At 36.8% G+C, this 20,373-nt stretch overlaps 1 protein-coding gene across 2 annotated transcripts in view; it reads left to right on the top strand.

Moving 5' to 3' along the window:
- LOC311088927 (uncharacterized protein) overlaps positions 1-20,373 on the top strand; it is a gene marked incomplete at its 5' end in the record, with an annotated part of 42,424 nt that overhangs the window by 18,783 nt on the left and 3,268 nt on the right. Inside the window, one exon of one of the 2 annotated variants that reach the window (XR_014607587.1) lies at positions 885-2,007. The exons of the other annotated variant lie outside the window; for it this stretch is intronic. Of the gene's footprint in view, positions 1-884; positions 2,008-20,373 lie in introns of those variants that run through there. 2 annotated transcript variants of the gene reach the window in all.

Here is a 20,373-nt window from a genome sequence, read left to right as displayed (position 1 = left end):
TGTACTGTTGATTAAAATACTAAATTTGGTATTACATTGGGTGTGTAAATGAATTGGACTTGTGCTGGTAACCCTATACAGGGCAATAGAGACACCAGAATAAAAATAATGATTCTGAAGCTGAAAATACAGAATTATTTTAGATGAATATGCTTAGACTCTGTCACTGACTAGATATATTAAAAAAAAATATAGGCCACTTTTTACTGGTAACATAAAACATTTGGCATTATCAGCACACACAAATTTCCTTATTGTATTATTATACATGATTTTTAACATTATATATAATAATGTAGTTTAATGTAGTGCTGACACTAAAACTCTGTAAACTTGAATTTTTTCAAATACAGTAATTTTCATTTTGGGTGAACTATACACGATACAGACTGTCACTATCCACACTATTTGTATTGCGAAATGTTGTGACACAATATATTGCTACACCCCTAGTTGTGAGCATAATGAAATATTTGAGAAGAATAACATTTTTAAATATTAAATACTAAGTTAAAAAGATATCTTACATTCAATAACTACAACATTCAGTGGATATAAAAAGTCTACACACCCCTGTTAAAATAGCTGCTTTCTGACATTATGTACATTAACATTTTTATGTATGTATTATGATCTTTTAATGGCTCTTCAGGAAACTAAAACTGTGGTTTGTGAAACAAACCAATTCATGAAAAAAAGAAAAATAGAAAACGTAACAAAAAATATATCAAACAGTTGTTTTGGCTAAGAAATTATAATTAATGGATCATGTAAAATAACACGTGACAACCTTTTTTTGCCGTAACATTTATCTTGGTGTTTGAAACATTCAACACCGGGCTCCTCAATCCCATCAGCTCTACCATCATCTTCACTCTCTCCAGCTCCATCTCAGCCTTCCCAGCCCCTGGCTCCGCCATGGTCCTTGGATCCCTTGACTCCTGCAGTGTCACTGTGGTTCTCCAGCTGTTTGGCTCTGCCTTGGTCTCCAGGCTCCCTGACTCCGCCTCGGTCTTCTGTCCCCTGGCTCTGCAACTCCCAAGTGCTATTTGGTGGGCCTTCATACCTCCGGCTCCATCTGGACATCCCACTCCACCGGCTCCCACATGCTCTTCTCCTCCAACAGCTGTTCCACCATGATCACCTCCTCCACAGACTCCTCTGACACCCCCTCCCCAATCCCTGTGTCCTAGTTTGCCATGGTTACTCAGTAGTTAATTGATTTGTCCCACATGTGCCTTGTTTTACCCCTCATTATCTTGCGTATGTATATTTCCCTGTTTTGTTAAAGTCCCACTGAAGTGCCTTGGAACATGCAGCTTTGTATGAGCGTTGATGTAATTTGCAGTGAAACAGGAAGCTAATGCGGAACAAATTGAATGGCTCCTCCCCCTTTTCAAATAGCCAATAGCGTTTAGTTTACCTCACAGACTGCAAGTCATACTTGACAGCACCATGGAAGCGAATCCGAGCACTGATGATACGTTGGATTCAATAGTAGAGGTGTGAATAAATTCTAGCCATTTCATTCTTAACCAACGTACAGTTGGAAAATGGAATAAAACTTGAGTGTTTGAGCAACTGAATACACATCTCCAACCCATATTGCTCCGTGACGTGTCAATGGTCGCTTTGGCCAGGTGGTGTTTATAGCATAGGGGGCGGGACGCTTTAGATTCTAGAGAGCATTTAATTGGACAGAAGATGTGATGAGAAGCTGAAGTCCGCAGTGATGTCATAAAAATCTGTGATCCATTTTAGCGTAAGTGAGAGACAGTAAGTTTTGAATGCTTATATCTCCTAAATGCGAATTTTGTCATTGTTTTGGAGCACACTAGCTTATTCATAACCTTACGGCTAACATATTCATACTAAAAGCTAAAAAACGTACATTTCGATTTCAGAGGGCCTTTAAGTTCTTTGTCTGTTCTCGTCTGTTTTATATGGTTTGGTTTTCCAGTCTTCTGGTGTTCCTGAGTTTTGCTTAATAAATGACTGCTGCAATTAGATCCTTGCCTACACTCTCCTGATTTGAACCAACCTATGACAATATCAGCATCATTCAGTTATCATTTAACAACTACAATATAACACTGTATATTAAATTATTATTATTATTATGCTAAATATATCACATAAATACAATATTGTTCCAAAGCAGTTTTACAAGGAATATTGTGATGTTCAAATAGATAAGAAGAAAACAGCAAGGCAAGGACATGTTACACATGAAACTCAAGACAGACGATGAACTCAAGGGTGACTTTATTAACAGATAAGCTCAATAACAATATTGCAGATCCAAAATGTGGTAAGCACAGATGGCAATGGCGGATAGTGGCTGGATGAAATGATAACAGCAGTCCAAGTGATCACAGGCAGACAAAGAAAAGATAGACAAAACTAGAGCTATGAACATAAGAGGATGTCTTGACAAAGCACACATATGTTCATTTGGACAGATGTGATCAGACCACATAGATTTAGTTATAATTATTTCTTTATTAATTATTAAATATTTACAATGATTTTCAATAAATAGGAGGGATGCAAACAGCATAAGACAGACACTCGTCACATGAAACTCTATGATGACAGATGTGGCACAAGTTTGGATTTGATGGTAGCCCAGAGCTGAATGGGTGTTCCCAAGGTGTGGGTAGATAAAGAAAAGATGTTATAGTAAATAATTAATTAAAGTAACAGTGGGAAAAAAGAAACAAAACTCCCACCTTAAAGAGCTAGTGGTACAGAAAGACCAGAATATGGAAATTTACAGTAACTACTGTACATCCCTCGCTAAACAGATGAGTCTTCAGTCGAGAAAACAACAAAGGGCAAAAAACCGAGCCTTGGGGCACACCATAATTTACCATTCTTGGGTCAGATAATTGGGCTGAGTTTCCCGATAACGTTGTCTCTTAGCGCGCTACGAAGACTCTTAAGGTATAACTTAACTGAAGGTATACCATTTCTAGGTGTGTTCCCCGATCTATACCTTAGGAAGCTGCTTAAGATATACCTTCTTACGTGCGACGTTACTGGGTGCTGTCCGTGGCGATGCTGCTGAATTTGTTCATATCGATGGCTCGAGAATCAATTATTCTCGTGCAGGGGCTGTTTATGTGAGAAAGCGGTGATCTTTATAAAATAAGCACTTCAGAAATAGTTGAAATTTATAATAAATGCATTTATTAGGACTCATGGGATATTATAAAAAATAACCCAAACTATAATAGCCTATAATAGCCTTGCCGACATATTTTAAAATTGTATCATATATTGCTGCCATAATAACCATTTCAATTATTTGTGTGGTTTCTTCTCTTTCCTATTTTTGTTCGCTGAGATGGAGCTGTGATGAAATATTGTTCTTGTAAATACTTTACAGCATTTCAGTAATAAAAGTGTACGTCATACGTACGGTGCTCGGCAGTGATCAAAAAGGATTTAAACAGTGGATTTTGAATCTCTTCTTGTAAACTCAGAGATGTGGATTCAGACGGCAATTAAATTAACGTACGGCCTGTTTGTCAAAAAACAGTAGGTACTAATTTGGCCAGGGATTTTTACGCGGGTTGGGTAAGAAAAAAACACTGATATTATGGATTGGACGGCACTAAAATAACCGACTTACTGTACGAGCCCATGAGAAACAATATTAGCTTCCGAATAGGACTTAACTGACAGTAGCCTATGCTTTCACTGACATTTAAAAGCGCTCGTTAATTAAAATAAATTTATAAAATTTTATTATATATAATAATATAATTAAAATTCTATTCAGTGTAATGACAATTTTATTCTTTGCATGAAAACACTTGAATTAGCCTAATTTAATACTGTCTGGGTGTATTAAAACTTCAGAATTATATTCATATAGACCTGCAACAGTGATAAGGTAAAGCTAAAAGTGGTCCAGACCAACCTTCCGAAAGTATGACTTACAGAAGGTATACTTAACTAAGAACGTTTCGGGAAACACGTATTAACAATAAGGTACAGCTTAAGGTGTAACTTAAGAACGACGTAGCGTCAAGAAGGTTTCGGGAAACCCAGCCCTTTTCATTTACTCAGAAAAGTGATAGAAACAGGAATAATCTAACTTTGGCCTCTTCACAAATTTCAAATCAGTTTTCAAGACATACAGGTTATGATTTATACAGTCAAACATTTCTATCAGTTTTCAACATTATATAATTTTATCCACATTATCAAAATAAAACAAGAGAGAACAGATGTGTTGAATGATAAAGAAGCAGACAAATTCGCAGAATAGTTTCTGCTCCACTAAAGGTCGTAGTGAATACATTATATAAATACAATATGAGGTGTATTGGATTTTGTATATACGTATTGATTCTGTACCTTGTGTTTCATGTGCAGGAATGAACGGAAGTTCTTGAACAGCACTTCTTCTTAAACTGTTTTTAAGTTACTGTTGGTTGGACTGTGATCGTGCGGTGATCTTCCATCGATATTGAAAAATCTTCAAGCAGAAAACTGTTTGTTGAGATTTCTGAAGATAAGATTTAATTGTATAATTGCTCTCACTTTTCTTTTCTTTTTTTTTTTTGCAAATGAAAGTGTTCAATAACATCAAGCATCCAGACTTGTGTCCATTACAGCTCCCTCCAGATCTGCATTAGGGTTCACAAAAAATCGATCCAGAAATGTTACATCATCTTTGAGACGTGGACAATTACATGTAGGATATGACAGTGTTTAAAGGCTCTCTTTGTATTCAGTACATAATATCAAACTGCCAATAGACAATATGTGATGTAAAGAAACTGTGACCTATAGGACAAGAAAGATAATTAAATATCTCTGTACTTAATTTGTTAAACTTGAAATGTCAGTATTTTAAATTTCATCATGGCGTCTAAGCAGACAACAGTTTGTGTTTTCTGCAATATATCTATATATCTATATATCTATATATATATATATATATATATATATATATATATATATATATATTTATTTATTTTTTCTACATGTTAAAATGCTACAGAATATAGTCACAAGCAGCAATCATTGGGGCCAAAGCCATGTGGATGATTAACAATCCAATCGAAATTGATCTATTATGTGGCTTTTACAGCAAAGTCCATCTTGAGACTTCAGTGAAGGTTAGGGTTAGATGAAACAGGTTTGAGCAACACACCGGTGTCAAAAAGGGCGACGTCATTCCCTCTTACTGTTAGATTTAACAAGAAGTCAGAAATACCCCTCTTTAAAAATGTTTACTGTCATAACGCATAATCACAATGTATGTGTTGTATGTGTGGACTCATATTCAACATATAAATTCAACATTTAAGTAGATGAATTGCATGTCATAGAATGTCACAGGACAGTTTCAAATGAATATAAAGATATCATTTGCAGCACAAAACTATCATATTATTCAAGTCTGCATGTTGTAAAAGGTAAATAAATGGAATAATTATTGGTCTGCAGGTGCTTGTGAGCTGCTGAGAATGTGTTGTCTGTATAATTAGGCTATTTATAATTGCAGTTTAACACGTTTGTTTTATTATTCATACCACAACAGTAAATAAGTGTGTCTTTATAGAATTTCTATAATATACATTATCTTGAAAAAGACAAACAAAACAGTCTCTTTCCAGGTTAAAAGGCTTAAAAGATTCTTTATCCTGTGGCTTCCTCTTGTGGACAACATTAATATCACAGCCTTCATCTTTCAGTTGAAGTGACAGCCCAGACAGCAACATAGTGTCAGCCCAGATCCGACCCACATCTGGTACGTGTTGAGTCTACATGTGCCAGATGCCAGATTCTATTCGATAGTAGGACTGAAAAAGGTTGGACTGTAATAGGTGATGGTTTATTTCTAGCTTTCCTCTATGGGGTGTCGATCAGAACACACTGGATTCAATCAGTTCCATGCAAAGGAGGTTTAGTGTTGACAGTCTTTGGCTGTACGCAACACAGCAATACACAGGCTTTACAGCTTAATAGGGTATTTATAGATGTGTGTGATCTACAAAAGGAAAGGAATAAAATATATATATTAACAAATGTCTTGAGTATTATTACACAAACATTATTTCCAAAGCTACCAATCTCTCAAATAAAGAATCATCAAGTTCATAAATAAAGAAATCAATATACAAGCAACAAAATTATTATGCAACACCGCCACCCAATGGTCAGAAATGGTAAAACATTTAAAACCAAAACTATTCATGAAATGATTTAATCAAAAACATTACATTCTTAAACTTAAAATAACAAGAGTTTCAGCTATTAATGTGTTGATGATCACGCATACATACATACATACATGACATGAGCCAAACACCCCGCCAGAAGCCTTTTTTCCCTTGGTTGAACATTTTTAAAGTTAGAGCTTATTTAGAGATATCAGCCGGATGGCTTAGTGCAGGCGCTATTGGCTCCAAATTTGTATCTCGTAAATTACCCCACTAATGTTGCCCAGAATGGTACCAAACTTCTACAGTAGTACAAATATTTGTACAAATATACCTATATAGGTTCTGTACTCATAAAACGAGGCATTGGAAAGTTTGTAAGTACATCAGGAGTTTATTTAAATAACACTTGCCTGACGGCTCATGCTACCGCTAACCCAGACGTCAAGGTCACTTCACTGAGTTGAGAAAAGTCCTCGAAAAGTCCTGACAGAAAGCGATGCATAAGGATGTAGTGTAACCACGAATTATTATTTTTTCCGAAGTGTTGACAACTTAGTGTTAACTAATAATTGTTATAAACTGGTACTAACAACAAAATATTAGTGTATTCCTGGAACTGGGCGTCGTTACACTACATCCTTATGCATCGCTTTCTGTCAGAAAAAAAGAAATTCTATTTATCAGCAAATAACTCAGCACTACTTAGGATTTAATCATATGGCTACATTTATTGTAAAGTTCAGACTCTAAGCTTTTAAATGACACCTATTGTGTTGATCAAGGCAGTAGTTTTGAAAAAAATTATTATGAATTTCTCACAGCCAGCGGGCGGTACACTCCGGTTTAGAGGGACTACTCAGCACTCGTTAAAAGTTGATCAAAGTGGTTACATGCATTAAAAAGCTGAGATTCTACACTTTAAGATGATACATATTGTGTGTTATTCCATGTTTGAAAACAAGCACGGACGTTTCCGGGAATATTGGAAAATACATTGCATCCCGGAAAGATGAGAGACTTGTTTTTTAAGTATGCACCACTTCGTAAGAAATCTCTTGTGATCAACGCAATGGATTATGTTGTGTCTGGGCTCTTTGTAATCGTGAGATTTAATGCATGCATTAAATTCATGCATGTTTCATGGAGTTCAAAGGTCACATCAATGCACCATCTATTTGCTTCATTGGATGTGCGCCTGTGCAGGTTCACAATCTCTTTTTAATTGTAACAACCTGCTGTAAATAATGATATTCCATTTTCCACAATTAATGCAAGCTTTAAGGGGTTAATAAGGAGACACAGCTGAACTAAGAGGACTAATCATATCAGTAACCATGACAAAGGTGATCAGAGGCGCTCATTCAGGCGCTAATGGTGGTTGGATGACCTGCGGCTCGACGTCACAGCAAGGCATTGATGGTGAAGGGCTGCAAACTTCCAGCAGAGGTGGGGCTGGAGGACTGGCTGAGCACAGTGGTGACGGAGGCAGATGGAGACTTGACAGAGTCAAAGGTAAGACATAGTCCATGCAGGTCTCTGTCCTGTTTAGAAACAGGGATGAAAGATGAGACAAGGGGTGGGACAGGGTGGGAGACGATACCTCCGTGCTAAGTCAATCAGCCAGTCCTCAGTCTCTATTTCCACCAGAATACCCTCGGCCACTGATGTCCCTGGTCAGACTTACTGGGGGGCTGCTCTTCCGGGGCGAGGGTCACTTGTCCTAGGGCTGACTCATCGTGGCAGGTTTTTAGCTCTCGTTTGGAATAAATATTTATACATATTGCATAGATGCACATGTCTTCACTAACAGGCATTAGGAGCTTTAATTGTTGATTGTTGAATTTTTTTATTTTTAATTGTTGATGGAACGACAACAGCAGCCAGAAGTAAACGGTTAACTGCAGTAGCTAAGGAACTCAACAACTAAACTAAACAACAGTAAAGAGGACGGCGTAGGGGATGATTTCATTTCATTTTTTAAAAGCAAGAGAAGGGTTGCTTTGGGCATATAATGATGTACAGAAACAATTATAATGCCACATACCATACAACATTACATTACATTTCTTAACCTTCTGGGGTCTAAGGTGTTTTTGGGGTCCTTGAGATGTTCTGACATGCTCTTACATTTGTGCTTTTTTCAGTTGCTTATAAACATATTAATGGCAAAGGTGTAATTACACTCTATTTAGCACAAACAGGGCTACCATAATATGTGAGCAACATGTATGTACATGTTTGTATTTTTGAGAAAATGTTTATGCATGGTTATTGAAAAAACAAAAAATGAAAATGTCTGAAATAAGGCCACAAAACACATACTAAATATGTGTCCATGCGACTTTTGAATAATGCATTTTGTCGCCTAGAGTTTTTTCTTCCAAATGATGTGAAAATCATCCTTCCTATTCATTCACATAAAACAATACATTTATTTAAATTTTGTACGACTCTTTTTGTTTGGAAAGGCAATATACTGCATACGTAATGAGCCTTTCATTCAGGTGTGTGACTGAGCCACAAGAAAGAATGCAAGGACAATATATATATATATATATATAATTGGTTCACAGTTGTTGTTGTTTTTTCCACAAATTGTGCTTGCAAATTGTATAATATCCAAGGTAAACATTTCTAGTAATTGTGCAGTTAATTGTTCTCATACTGTATTTTCAGATTTGGAATATATTCTCTACCCAAATGTGTCACTAATAAAGCATAATAAAATTATTTAAATAGAAGGCTTATATTGACCTTTTAAGATTTTGTTTACATCTATCCTTGTATATATATATATATATATATACTGTATATATATATATATATTTTTTTTTTTTTTTTTGTGCTATTTTATTAAAAAGGTTATACAATTATAACAATTAAAATTGTATCAGTATTTCCAGTGTAATCTTTCTTTGTAAAAACTAAAGTATACATTTTATCATACGTAATTCAATTCATATGAGCAGAAATTGGCAACATTATAAGCTTATTTGATGTGGCAGTATTTTACAGTAAAAACTTTATAATCTATCCGATTTTTACTCATCTCAGTATAGCAATAGAGTTTGGTAAAAGCTGTTCATTCATTCACACACAGAAACGCGATTCATTTTTAAACAGTATTTTTGCCAGCTGTAGCTACATAACAGCGTGCATCTGTGCATTCATTAATTCACACTCAGAAACGCGATTCATATTTAAACAGTCTTTTTGCCAGCTGCAGCTACATAACAGCACGCATCTGTGCATTCATTCATTCAGCGTGTACAGACACTTGTGTTTAGAACAAAGCAGATATAGAACTGACCTATTCCTCAGCCGGATCTGTTGCTCCTCAAAATGAAACTTCCAGAACTTCTGAGGTAAATTTTCCAGGATTATTATCAAGATAGTATTATTCCTCACAGCGTCGTAAAGTACATGAGTCTGAAAGTGAACTCGCGGTGTGTGTTATCCAGCTGATGTGGGCGTTCACGGGTTTGCCTGGATCACCTCAGATTATTTGCGTTTGAATAGCGTGCGCTCTCCGTGGGCGGAGTCACATTAAAACTTAATGAGCTGAGATGAGAACGACTGACATCTCTCTCTTTTCATAAATATTACATAAACTGAGAATATTTTTTTAATATAAAAATTACTTCATTTAAAAGAAGAGAATTCAAGCTTCATGCCTGTGTGTCTGTATGTCTATTTGACTGAGAATTCGCTGAGTTACAGTTCATTTTCGGACGCGTTTCAGAATGGACTACACTGACAGAGAGAAAGCAGAACTCGCATCATGTTTATTTTTCTTTATTTGGCAAAAAGCACAACACTTTGTTTTTATTGTGAGTATACACAAAAATAATACACACTTAACAGGATCGAGTGATGTAAAACACAAGTATGTAAGATCAAAATCAACAGAGTATTTTTCGTCTCTGTTGCACTGATAAGGAAAAAAACGAGCCTATCGCGCCGGCGCGACAGCCGACCTCAGTGGGTTAATCTGCTATGTATAAACGACAACCGCAAATTAGCTGTTCTCCTGTAGTAGACGGTTACAGTAGAACGTCGCGAAGTACAGTAGCAGTTAAAGTCACGCTGTCAGGGATCCACCAGATCTGCAAACTCCGCCCACTCGTTCACTCTCCCCGGAATACTGATTCACCACACCTGCACCTCATCATCACCTCATCATTCACTCCCTTTTTTTATACAACCCTTCACCTTCTGTTCAGTGTCTGGTCTCGTCTTTACATGGATGCACAAGACTTACTACCTGTTACTTACCTGATCTACCAACCTGAGATACTCATCTTCATTCCTCATTCCGATCTACCATCTGCCTTCTCCATTGATCATCTTCATCATCATTCTCCACTCTGGTTTCCACTCCACCTGCAAAGACATTCATATTACTATTCAGCTAAGTTCTATCTTCATCTCAAGTTTGCATGACCTACTCACCATTACATCTGCTGGTTTCGTGCCTTCTCTAAACCTGACACATGCTTGCTCAATAGAATGCCGTTGCCATTCCACCAGAGGCTGTTGCTTAAAGTCCCTAATGTCAAAAAATTTAAAGATTTATTTTTTGGCGTTTTTACCTTTTATAATGATAGGACAGTATATAGAAAGGAAGTGAAGTGGGAGAGATAGATGGGGACGGAATCAGGAAAAGGCAGTGAGCTGGGACTTGAATCTGAAGGGACTGTTTGGTAGGCAGGCCCCAAGGCATGGCAAGGAGACGCAGTGTCTCGTTCCCTGTTTCTCAGGGAACATAGGTTACAGTCGTAACCTGAGATGTTCCCTTTCGAAAGGGAACTCGCACTGCGTCGAATGACGCAAGGGGAACGATATACCCACGCCGCCATGCTAAGGGGAGTGCATGCCAGGTGGCAGTGACAACTGTCAGAACCAGCAAATTCAAATGAAACGCTAGAACCACTCACCCTCAGGTCACACTGGGCTGTCAATGACAGCATTCCCTACGGTCATAGCCCAAGCTATAAGCCTCGCAGGAAAACCTTCATAAACATGGTTAAATGAAATGCCTACCTGGGCCTGCTCAGGGCTTGGAACCTGGAAGCTTTCGATTAGAAGTGGTCCCTTCTAGGGAATGTGGCTAGGGAACCCGAAGGAACCCCAGCCAATCACTATTCAGGGGAACGTACTCACCCCGAAATGCCACCAGGACAGCCTGACCTGGCATCAGTACATAGATACTTAGTCTGGCCACTTCCTGTCTGTCCGAAGACAGAGCCTCTGGACACTTGCCTTAGGTAAGGCATCCAACCCGATGGACTGCGAAGCTGGCAGTGAACCACTCGTCCCGGATCTCAGAGACGGGATATCCCGGAGAGTATGACTCAGCATAGTGCTTTCCAACCCTTGCTAGCGAGGGGAGTTTCTCTACTCGATCCACGGATCTACCCAGTGTTTGTGTTTCAAAACACTGAGAAGGCCTGTGAAGGCCTAAGGGCTGATCTAACTGGGAGGCCTCATGAGAGGCCTACGACCATCTGACCAGACTAAGGAGTCTGCATGCTCATAGTGACCCTCGGTGAGGGGAGCATATGTCCACCTGGTAGGCAAACCTGTAGGCAGAAAAAAAAGGTTCTGGGAGGGAACCAGTAGCAGAGAATGAACACTTTAGTCGAGCCAGGGCACAAGCTCGCCTTCAGCAGCTGCCTGCTAAAGCCAGCTGAACTGATAGCAAGAGGCCACTAGCTTCCTGAACCCAGCACCGCTAGGAAACCACTCACAGGGAGGCCTGGTGAGGCCTACTACCTGATAACCACAGTCTGTGGGAGCTCACCTTCAGGGAGGCCTGGTGAGGCCTACCACCTGATAGCCACAATATCTTTATGTATAAAGATGTATATAAGAAAAGGTATATCAGGAACAACAAAAACAAACTTTACATTTGAAAATTCCACTTAAAATCCAAATACAGACCCATTACACCAGCACCATCTGCAGTTGCATCAAATAAATCTACAATTCACAAATGTCTATGGACAGAGTTCAACCGATACATCCACAGGTTATATTGTCTCAAAGAACACCTTTTAGTTAATTTTGCATTCTTAATTCTGTCTTCGGTGAAATATGGTTTTGAGGCAGCTTTTACATCGAATACATTTCACTGCTAATCATTTGGAAACATTTTAAATGTCTAAAAAATACTTGCTGGTAAACTTGCTTTGACAAAAACATTTCTGATTTATACTGTTATTATATGTTGTTATTACTATTCAAATAATGTAAGTTAATTTTCCTGTCATTATATCATTAGTCACTGGGACACACATGATGGTATTTTCTGAGAATGAGCCCAAATGGAAATGTATTGCAAATATGCATGCTACTTCATTTCAGCTTTTGCCTGTATAATTTGTATAATTTGAGATTTACATCTACAAGTCATTAATCAGGTCCAGGTTCCTTTATTTTATAGCTATAGGTAAATTAGGTTTCGGTGAACAAGTTCAGGCTGTTTCTCATACATATCATAGACAATACAATAGACAACACAAGTGCTGGTGTACAGTCAGTGAAGCAGGGTTAAGTGGCGGCTCCCCTATCAACCTACTGGACCATTTCACAATTTGGTTGACAGAGTTGCGGCTCTTTAAAGAGAAATTCTTGTTGCAGGACACCAAAGAAAAGGACAAAGCTGATTCGATAAAAGCATGATAAAACAGAATCAACAGTGTTTTGTCAATTTTGAAATTTGCAGTTTCCTTAATAAGAACAAATGTTGATGCCCCTTTTTACACACAGCTTCACAGCTGGCTTCAAAACTAAACTTTGAATCAATGATTGTCCACACACACACACACACACACACACACACACGCTCTCTCTCTCTCTCTCTCTCTCTCTCTCTCTCTCTCTCTCTCTCTCTCTCAGCACTACATGTCTCTCTTTGATTAATTTCTTCTGCTTATTCTCATTTTTTAAGTTGCTTTGACAAAATATTTTGCTAAAGGAGTAAATGTAAAAAAGCATGTCAAATAATTAGGCAGGTAATTTATCCTTGGTTAAGAGGTCACCGTCTGTGGATTTACCAGAGAATGTTTGCATTAAATGTTTGCATTGTGTTCCAATTATTTTCACAGGCAAATGTTTAAATGCTTGTTTAGATAGTTTTCATGATTTGTTTTCCTAGTTTTAATTTGCATTAGATCTTTAATTCTGAGAACCTGAGAGGAAGTCACATGACAGAATAAATCATTTCAGGATGCTTTGCAAAATATGTGATTTTTTTTTATTTATTTTTTTTAGTTCAGTTGAGTTTGAAGTTTACTTGGTCTAATCTAGTGATGAATAAATATTTCTGTGATTTTGTTTTGTTTGTAGTTGTGTGTTAAACTTTAGTTTCAAACTATATAGGCCTACAGCATGTTTCACATTTAGACATCTAATGGTTTTATTAAATGCTACTTTAAAACTACTACAAAAATCACTTATATAACTCAACTGTATTAAGTAAATTGGTCAGACACAATAAAATTATATGTTAAATAATTGTTTAAAATTTTTAAGTAAATTAAAGCAAAAATAATTTAATTTCATTTGTTTCATTTAATCACATGTTTGTTTTTACCTGCCCACAGTTTCTTTCTTAGAAATATTATGAGGTTTATTTGATTGGTTAAATGCAGCTGATTTGTTTGTTCTGACTGTAAAGGTGTGCTGTGATTGGTCACACCCTCACACTCTTTTGTCATTGGCTGTATGTCAGCTTAAGTAAAAGAGAGTCAGTGTCATCATGCACAATTCTGTCCTCCACCTTAACTGATCATTGACAAATCACGAAACCTCTTCACTGGATGAAGATGAAGACGACACTCACTGTGCTCCTAATCCTGGAGCTCTACGGACTCTCCTCCGGGCTCATTAAACAACATTTCTTCGTGAATGAGAAGAAGAAATGGGATTCTGCGCAACTTCACTGCAAAACTTCCTTTCATGACCTGTCCACCTTCACCAGTGAGAGCGAGGAGCAGCAATTTTTGGAAGATGCAGTTGGTCAAACTTCTGATGCCTGGGTTGGTCTCCACAAAATATCAGGAGTCTGGAAGTGGACCAGAGGAGAAAACGCAACACAAATTAACTGGGATACTAATAATAAACAACCTAAAGATGATGAATGCGCTTTTCTACACAAAGGTCATAAGAAACTGCATGACACTGAATGCACGGAGAAATATGCCTTCTTCTGTATGAACATATCAGAGATTGTTCTGGTGCGGCAGAAAGAGAGCTGGGAAGGAGCTCTGGAATACTGCAGAAAACATTACAATGATCTGGCGAGTCTGAGCTCAATGAACAGGATGAATTCTGCTTTAGGACAAATCCCACAGGATGAAACTGGAAATGTGTGGACTGGTTTGCCCTTCCTAGCTGGAGAGTGGTTCTGGGTCAATGGAGATGATCTTGACTTTACGGCCTGGTCTCCGCCCCAGTGTCCTGCCAGAAACCTTCGTTGTAGAGCCCTGGACAATCAAACAAGGGTCTGGACACAGAGAGACTGTGAGGAGAAGCTCAACTTCTTTTGTCAGTAGATGGTACGTCACTTACACAACACCACTTGTCATGGGAGACTGGGGCTAGTTGTCACACTTTTAAAATGTATTTGAACATTTCCACTGTTACAGGACATTTCAACATGTTGTGATTAGGGTTGTAACGATACCCTCATGTCACGATTCGATACATATCACGATACTAAACTCACGATACAATATTATTGCGATACTCCAAGATATATGATAAAAGATTATAAAAAAATGTACTGTTGATTAAAATACTAAATTTGGTATTACATTGGGTGTGTAAATGAATAGGCGGTAACCCTTCCTTTTACAGTCCCCTAATTACTAGGTATTTACCTGGTAAATATATGGTAAGTTATAGTTGGTTATTGGTAATTACCACAGGTAACAAGTATGTAAATGCAGAGAAACTACAAACTAATTACTAAGTATTTACCTGGTAAGCATATGGTAAATTATAGTATTTTAGTGTGTAATTACTTAAGGTGATTAGTATGCAATTACAGAGAAACTACCAGGGGAAAAAAACACCACTGTTAAATATCAACTCAACAAAGTACTGTGTACTTGTTACCTGTTTAGGTTGGTAATAACTCAAATTTAATTGTGTACTTCCTCAGAATGTAGGCAGAATGTAGGCAGCCAATTTTTAGAAACACCTCCAGTATTACCCATCAATTCAAGTTAGGTGTGTAGTTATCCTAGGGTTATGTTGGTAACAGTCCATGTTTATTTATTACTATCTTGAAATTAAGACGGTAGTTTCCAATAAATTACCTTGTCTTACATAGTTGTTGTTCATTGCTACACCCATTTATAGAGGGTTTATCAAATAATTTACCTTACACTTACCTGGTAACTACCCCGCAGGAACAGTTCTCCCTAATGTCATGGCACATCTTAAATACTGGGTATGTTCTTGCAGATGTTTTTACAATTTACTCAGTAAGTAAAGTGCAACTGTACAGTAAAATGAAGCCTTGTTTATTTCCATGGTATTACCGGAATTGTACCATATAACCTGATCATTCCCTTTTCCATATAGTCACACTTTTTTACCTCGTATGTCCTGCAACGTTACCAAGGAAAACATGACAATTTACTCAGTAAGTAAAGTGCAACTGTACTGTAAAAGGAAGCCTTGTTTATTTCTATTGTATTACTGGGATCTTACATAGCTACGTAACGTTAACTGTAACTATTACAGATTATTGGGTAAGATCCCAGTAATTCCATGGAAATAAAAAGGCTTCCTTCTTCTTCCTTTTATAGTACAGTTGCACTTTACTTACTGAGAATGTTCAACGTGATCTCATGAGAATACGTGTGTATTTTTACGTAAAGTGTAATTCTACCATACGTACATTTACTTACGTTTTATAGACACAGAAACGTATAACGTTAATACCGACGTATTTACAGCACTAAAATGTAAAATGTTTACGTATTAACAGCACAAAAACGATTAGCCTACATGCAGTTAAAAAAGAATACACTTTAAAACCTTAAAATACCTTATTTAATCGTTTAACCATTTTAATATTTAGTTTATTTACAGTGAGACACAAAATGCGTTTTCTCCAATAGAACAGTAATACACCAAAACCCAACATAAATTCACAAAAGACATCAATTTTATTATACTTGATATAATCCAAATCTTTAGAATCCATACGTTTGTAAGAAAGAGATCCAAATTCAGCCCTTTATCCAGTGAGTGATCTTCATCTCCATTTCACAGGCTATCACAGCAGCGCAGTCCGTAACTGTCAAATCCCGCGCTCGTGATGAATTCATTCAAATTCAAAAATGCGCCCTCAAGAAGCGTTACGACATGTTTTACGGCAGTGATATCAAACGCTCATTGGCAAAGAGTATAGAAGTACCAAGAGGCGAAACTCAATAGAACGTTCCATTGCAACAAACTCACCCATGCGCAGAGCTGCAGCTCCGCCATCTTGGACTGAACGCAACACAGCTGTCATAGAATTGAACGATACCGGTTCAAATTCAAAAGCGCTTAAATGAACTAAAAAGTAGTTTCTAGTTTTTAATATCTCTAGAGCAGACATCCCATGTCTCCCGGAAGATCCGGGAGTCTCCCGCATATTGATAGCGGCTCCCTGATGCCCACAAATTAGCTAAAATCACCCGGAATCTAGAGCGAGCGAGCAAGAGCGCGCAGCTCCAAACCGTGTAACGTTAGAGCACACGGCAGAAAGGGTGAGGAAGCGAAATATCAACATATCAACCTAAAATGTGGAACACAACTTGTTCAGATTTTTTGCTTTCATTTTCTTGCAGTTCTAGAGTAAAATATATTTTGTAATATATATATTTTATATAAAATATAAATAATTATATTTTAAATTTGTACATTTTAATAAACTCAAACTTATATAACTTTTTTCTGTTTCACTTTCATAATTTATTTCACTTAAACAATAATCTGACAAATTAAAACAAGACCAACCATAGGTCTAAATTCCAAAGCATTCTTGAATTACAATCATTTAAGTTTGGAAAGTGATTTTCATGTTTATGTGAAAAAAAGGTGACACTAGTTAAAGGGTTAATTTAGTGATAACAATGAATTAATAAAGCGGTCATTTGCCAGGTTAGGTGTTCATATATCTCTGAAAGTATGCGATTTAAAAAGCCCATTTTGAGTCTTGACAATTTCGACCAAATACATAACATTAGCAAACTGTTACTGCGGTTACATTAACGTTACAGCACCTGTTATCGTTGACGTTAGCTCACTTTAAAGTTAATAAAAACCTTTTCTACTTTACCTCTCTGGATCTTTGGGGAATCTATGAAATGCTAGTTGATTGGTTGTACACTGGTAGTTGTTGCAGTTGATGGCAGAACACTGTTTTCTTTGTTTCCAATTATTTCCAGACATAATGTTAATGCTGTACAGTAGTTGTGCTAACGGTAAAGCCGTTGGTTCAGTCCAAAATGGCGGCCGCGCTACTGAAGCGCCACCTAGTGGCTGTTGTCAAAACTGCAACGGAGTTTCGCCTCTTGTTACTTCTATACTCTTTGTCATTGGCTCTCGCCACAGATTGCGACATGCCGTATTTCAGTTGGTAAACTACATTTGAAATGGAGAAGCGCGCACGCCTTCACACAGAGCGAAGCCGGATGAACATTTTCATGGATTAATAACTTAAATTCTGCTCTGTACCTCATTCAAAACTATTATATACTGAAAGAGAGGACTGTGGCTGCAACACATCGTCATGTGAATGACTTTTGGTACCGGTTTTGACATTTTTGCAATAAATAAATTATTGTGATTACACCACGTATGTTGTTTTTCTTCATAATTGTAGCATATGTAGTTTTCTATCTTTGAAAATTACGTATTAATACTAGGTATTAATGAGACCAGGCTGGAATGTTTTAGTTAAGTTGCAGAACACACATGGTAAAAGTTTGTGATTTCAAAAATGTTTAAGCAGTAGCAAAGGATGTGGTAAGAGTCTGGTAATACAATAGAAATAAACAGGCTTCCTTTTACAGTACAGTTGCACTTTACTTACCGAGTAAATTGTCGTGTTTTCCTTGGTAACGTTGCAGGACATACGAGGTAAAAAATTGTGACTATATGGAAAAGGGAATGATCAGGTTATATGGTACAATTCCGGTAATACCATGGAAATAAACAAGGCTTCATTTTACTGTACAGTTGCACTTTACTTACTGAGTAAATTGTAAAAACATCTGCAAGAACATACCCAGTATTTAAGATGTGCCATGACATTAGGGAAAACTGTTCCTGCGGGGTAGTTACCAGGTAAGTGTAAGGTAAATTATTTGATAAACCCTCTATAAATGGGTGTAGCAATGAACAACAACTATGTAAGACAAGGTAATTTATTGGAAACTACCGTCTTAATTTCAAGAAAGTAATGAATAAACATGGACTGTTACCAATATAACCCTAGGATAACTACACACCTAACTTGAATTGATGGGTAATACTGGAGGTGTTTCTAAAAATTGCCTACATTCTGCCTACATTCTGAGGAAGTACACAATTAAATCTGAGTTATTACCAACCTAAACAGGTAACAAGTACACAGTACTTTGTTGAGTTGATATTTAACAGTGGTGTTTTTTCCCCCTGGTAGTTTCTCTGTAATTGCATACTAATCACCTTAAGTAATTACACACTAAAATACTATAATTTACCATATGCTTACCAGGTAAATACTTAGTAATTAGTTTGTAGTTTCTCTGCATTTACATACTTGTTACCTGTGGTAATTACCAATAACCAACTATAACTTACCATATATTTACCAGGTAAATACCTAGTAATTAGGGGACTGTAAAAGGAAGGGTTACCGCTGAAGATACAGAATTATTTTAGATGAATATGCTTCGACTCTGTCACTGACTAGATATATTAAAAAAATATATAGGCCACTTTTTACTGGTAACATAAGACATTTGGCATTATCAGCACACACAAATTTCCTTATTGTATTATTATACATGATTTTTAACATTATATATAATAATGTAGTTTAATGTAGTGCTGACACTAAAACTCTGTAAACTTGAATTTTTTCAAATACAGTAATTTTCATTTTGGGTGAACTATACACGATACAGACTGTCACTATCCACACTATTTGTATTGCGAAATGTTGTGACACAATATATTGCTACACCCCTAGTTGTGAGCATAATGAAATATTTGAGAAGAATAACATTTTTAAATATTAAATACTAAGTTAAAAAGATATCTTACATTCAATATCTACAACATTCAGTGGATATAAAAAGTCTACACACCCCTGTTAAAATAGCTGCTTTTTGACATTATGTACATTAACATTTTTATGTATGTATTATGATCTTTTAATGGCTCTTCAGGAAACTAAAACTGTGGTTTGTGAAACAAACCAATTCATGAAAAAAAGAAAAATAGAAAACGTAACAAAAAATATATCAAACAGTTGTTTTGGCTAAGAAATTATAATTAATGGATCATGTAAAATAACACGTGACAACAACATTTATCTTGGTGTTTGAAACATTCAACACTACTGTTTTTAGGCAAATTGGTGTTTGATGCTAAATATACTCTCCTCTTCTGTTTATAGAGTCCACAAGCAACAGATTGTGTTCCCGGATCGTCTCATCTGGATCAAAACTATTAGAAGGAATTAATATAATATATAACAGAACATAATAATCTACATGTACAATCAGCATATAATTGTTGTAAACATTATAATATAATCATATTAATATTATATATGAAATATAGTATAGTTGAGCATTTTCACCAATACAAACTGAAAGGTACAGAGTTTTTATTTTTATCCCAAATAAGCATTAGTCTTAGTCTAATGGAAGAGTATGGACATAGACATCTGTCACGTCTTGTCTGTATTTGCTTTCTTTTCTTGTGTTTGATCCCTGTTTCCTAGGCTGCCAAAATTAGTTGATTGATTTTTCCCACTTGTGCCTTGTTTTACCCCTTATTATCCTCATTGTCATGTGTCAACTGATGCCAGTGGGAGAAACCAACTGTACCCTGGCAAAATACATGGATTATGCTCTATGGTTGAGTGGGTCCTCCTTTTTTGTGGGAGAAGCGGAAGAGGGCCCAAATC

The sequence above is a fragment of the Abramis brama genome (assembly GCF_963993115.1).
Source record: "Abramis brama genome assembly, chromosome: 8".
Taxonomy (NCBI): domain Eukaryota; kingdom Metazoa; phylum Chordata; class Actinopteri; order Cypriniformes; family Leuciscidae; genus Abramis; species Abramis brama.
This window is presented reverse-complemented; position numbering and strand designations above follow the sequence as displayed.